At 41.6% G+C, this 4,419-nt stretch overlaps 1 protein-coding gene across 4 annotated transcripts in view; it reads left to right on the top strand.

The window, feature by feature from the left end:
* Positions 1 to 100: 100 nt before the first annotated feature.
* Positions 101 to 4,419, top strand: part of LOC116276533 (uncharacterized) — a 51,238-nt gene continuing 46,919 nt past the window's right edge. Inside the window, exon 1 of one of the 4 annotated variants that reach the window (XM_072951440.1) lies at positions 101 to 205. The gene's annotated coding sequence lies outside the window, so the exon portion shown is untranslated. Of the gene's footprint in view, positions 297 to 4,419 lie in introns of all 4 variants that reach the window. The other 3 variants (XM_031692058.2, XM_072951442.1, XM_072951441.1) reach the window with 3 other exon arrangements.

Below are 4,419 nucleotides of genomic sequence, written 5' to 3'. Positions count from 1 at the left end.
AGCCGCGGACAGCCCCGCGGGGGCCCTCGCGTTAGGACCCAGGGGCGGGGCTCGGGGTGTTGTGGGCGGGGCTAGCTCACCGGATTCTCTCCGGAGTCGCCGCGGGGCCCGCCAGGTCTTCTGGGCGTGTGGGAGCGGATCGGTGACAGCCTCCGTTCTCTGAGCCGAACTGCTGCTGCGGACTCGTCCCAACCAGAAGGATGAGGTACAGACAAGCCCCGAGAGGGTCTAAGTGAAGATCGAAGTGGGAAATAAGGCAGACAGGAGAATGAAGAAGCTGTGCGTACCCAACTCCGGTAAAGCTCTGGGTGGCAGTTTTGGCAGAAGCTTTGCGGGCAGTGAAGACAAATCCATACCCAGAGAGTCTGCTCCAGGGAGAGCAAGGTGCTGCTCCTTCCATGAGAGAACTGGCCTGGTGTAATCAGTCTGCAACCAGAGAGCTGACTGATTCTCAGGGGGTAGTGACGTTTTGGGGTCTCAGTGTTGGTCTCTGCTGTTAGCATATTGGGCACTTAGTGGCTTTAGCCACATTGGCCCTGGTGAGTGGAAGTCATGTTGTTAAGCCCAAACAGAAGCTTCATCCATGATGCTTTGTTCATGAGTCCATTTGGCTGGGGAGGGAGGCCCACTGACATCCACAGGATGGTTGTTCTGTCCACCTCATTAAAACCGTCCTCTGTGGAGGTCACCCTTTGGCACACATTGATAAGGGACGTAATTATCTTAACATTCTGTGCCAAATTAGAGAAGTCTGTCCACACACCTCATCCCCAGACCTCCTTGAATTTTCTAATCATGTTCCTTTCAATTACCTGATCCTCCAGTCAATCCACTAGCCTCAGCCCGTGAAAAAGTACAGATCTGTACTTCTGATCAGACAAAATGAATGACCAGCTGCACTGCTCAAAGTTCTGCCCACTGGGAGGATTTCCCTTACCACTGCCCCTCAGAGCCTTCCTAAAGTAGGATATTCTACGACTGTCCCTTTTCAGGTGGTGCGTGCATACCATGCAGAACCCAAGAGTTTCCTTCTCCAGGCAACTAGTCATAGGGAACTTACAGTGAAGCTGTAGGTGGGAGTTGAAGAAGGAAGGTAATGTTGCAAGAGTAGAGGCCACAGTCATGAGGAAATCACTTGTGTCTTCAGGATGTGCTTGAGCCCAACTTTATATATACCGGGTCCATTTGATGAAGGACTGCTGCTGTGTGCCCAGCTTTATGGCTTGGTGGGTCAGACAGCAGCCAGTTCATGATGGAAGCTCAGGTCAGAAGGGAACTTTCTGGCCCATGGTCAAGCATTCAGGTTCTGGTTTGTTTGTTTTTTCTAACTTTTTATTTTGAAATAAATATAGATTCATAGGAAGCTGCAAAAATAGCACAGAGAGGTCCCACGCACCCTTCATGCAGTTTTTCCTGCATCTTATACAGTCATTTCCTCGGAATCTACAGGGCATTTGTTCCAGGACCTGCTGCAGATACCAGAATCCGTGGATGCTCAAGTCCCATAGTCAGCCCTCCGATTCGTGGTTCTGCATTCATGGATTTAACCATTTGTGTATCTTGTAGTACAGCAATATTTTTTTAAATTTGCATGTAAGTGGATCCACGCAGTCCAAACCCATGTTGTCCAAGGGTCAACTCTGTAACTATAATACAGTATGAAAACCAGGTACACATTGGTACAATCCACAGAGTTTATTTCAATTTTATCAGTTTACATGGATTGGCGTGTGTGTGTGTATGTGTAGTTCTATACAATTTTTATCATGTGTAGATTCCTGTAACCACCACAGTCATGATATAGAACTATCACCAGAAAGATCCCTTGTGCTTTCTCTTTAGAGTGACATTTGTCCCTCTTTTGTCTTCCCCCACCATTCCTAATCCTTGGCAACCACTCATATGTTCTCCATCTCTACAATTGTGTCATTTTGAGAAGTTAGACAAATGGAATTAGTTATATGACCTTTGGAGATTGGCTTTTTCACTCAGCATAATACCCTTGATGTCCATCCAAGTTGTTGAATGCATCAATAGTTTATTCCTTTTTGTTTAACCAATCATCATTGTAGGATATTTAGTTTGTCTCCAGTGTTTGACTATTTCAACAAAGCTGCTATGAACATTCATGTACATTTTTTGACATTTAAAAATTTTTTGTGATAAAATATGCATAAAATTTACCATCTTAACCATTTTTAATCCAGAGGCATCGCGTACAGTCATATTTTTGTGCAACCATCACCACCATCCATCTCCAGAACTCTTTTTATCTTGCAAAGCTGAGACTCCATACCTGTTAAATGACAACTCCTAAGTCCTTTCTCTGTCCAGTCTCTAGCAACCACCGTTCTACTGTCTTTATGAATCTGATTAAGTGTCTTATATAAGTGGAATCCTACAGTGTTTGCCCTTTATGACTGTCTTATTTCACTTAGCATATCCTCTAGGTTCACCCATGTGTAGCATGTGTCAGAATTTCCTTCCTTTCTCAAGGCTGGATAATATTCCATTGTGTGTGTGTGTATACATACATATATATACACACACACACACATACATACTGTATTTTGTTTATCTCTCCATCTGCCAATGGACGGTTGGGTTTCTTCTGCCTTTTGGCTATTGTAAATAATACTGCTTGAACATGGGGGTACAAATAGCTTTTCGAGTCCCCATTTTTAGTACTTAACGATATACCCATCACGGTCATGTTTTTGTGTGGGCGTAAGCTTTCATTTCTCTGGGATGAATGCCAGGTAGTGAGATTGCTAGAATGAATGGTACATGTATGTTTAGTTTTTTAAGAAACAACCAAACTCTTTTTCATAGTGACCATATCATTTTATAATTCCCACCAGCAATACAGAGAGATTTAGTTTCTCTGTAATCCACTAGCATTTAGAATTATCACTTTAAAAACTTTTTAAAAAGCTGTTTTAATAGTTGTGCAGTTTTTATTTGTGCATGGTTTCAATTTACATTTCCCTAAGAGCTAATGATGTTGAACTTCTGTTCATGTGCTTGTTTGCCATCTGTTATGTCCTCCTTGGTGAAATGTTTGCTACTCTCTAGTTGGATTGTTTGGTTCCTTTTACCATTGAGTTTTGAGAGTTATTTGTATATTCTCGATGTGAGTACATTTTGAAGTAAGTTCTCTGCAGATATTTTCTCCCAGTCTGTAGCTTGTCTGTTTTGGGGGGAAGGTAATGAGGTTTATGTATTTATTTATTTTAATAGAAGTATTGGGGATTGAACACAGGACCTCCTGCATGCTAAGCCTGTGCTCTACCACTGGGCTATACCCTCCCCCTGTAGGTTGTCTTCTCATTCTTTTAACAGGGTCTTTCACCAAGTAAAACGTTTCAATTTTGATGAAGTCCAATTTATCGGTTTTATGGATCATGTATGGAAATATTAATTGATTTTTGTATATTTGATCTGATTGTATCCTAAACTTTGCTGAACTCATTTATTCCAATAGGTTTTTGTTGTATTTCTTAGGATTTTTAATGTACCAGATCACTGTCATCTGTGAAAAGAGATCGTTTCACACTTCCAGCCAGCTAATTAACATTCTTTGATACTGTTTTTCTCTCTCTTATGTTTCTGTTCACTACTGCAGCATCCTGAACCCTGCCCTACTCCTGTTCCCAACAAAAAGAGAACATCATGCTTTTCTTACTTTAGTTAGGAAACTCTGTGCCTTGTGCAGATTTACTAGAGACTCCAAGTAAGAATTCTGGAGCAGGGGGAGGGTGTAGCTCAGTGGTAGAGTGTGTGCTTAGCATGCACGAGGTCCTAGGTTCAATCCCCAATACCTCCATTGAAAAATAATAAAAAAAAAAATAAATAAGCCTAATTATTTCTCTGCAAAAGTAAATAAGTTACTAAAAAAAAGAATTCTGAATATTTTTTGTTGATGAATCATATCTCAAAAGTAAAACTGAAGGTTATCAAGTAGGATAGTGTCACTAATTTAAGTTCTTTCTGGAATATAGTCCTTCACGTGAGTTACAATCAGCCCCGATGGCAGCACTTACTGTGTACAGTTTGTCAACCAGCCAAAGACCAGAGAATAAGCATAGACACAGATGAGATGAGTACATGACTTGAGATGCTTTAAAACAAAGAAGGTTCCCTAACCTCCCCCAGAACCCCCATCAGACATGGACTATAAGCTGAAGAACTTATGCATTCACTCCTGTTTCCTAGAAAGGTGGTTATTATAAAGGCCGAGGCTCATGTGAAGGTGAACGGAAATGCCCTAGCAGATTATTATGCCAAACAAGCTGCCTTAACCAAGGGGAGGTAACTAAACCCTCAAAGGGTAAATCTCTAGAGGAATTCAAGGAGGGCATTATAGAATATCAATGTTTAGACAATGATTCTGAAAAACAAGAATGTTTAAAAGACCAT

The sequence above is a fragment of the Vicugna pacos genome, chromosome 28, assembly GCF_048564905.1.
Source record: "Vicugna pacos chromosome 28, VicPac4, whole genome shotgun sequence".
NCBI lineage: Eukaryota > Metazoa > Chordata > Mammalia > Artiodactyla > Camelidae > Vicugna > Vicugna pacos.
This window is presented reverse-complemented; position numbering and strand designations above follow the sequence as displayed.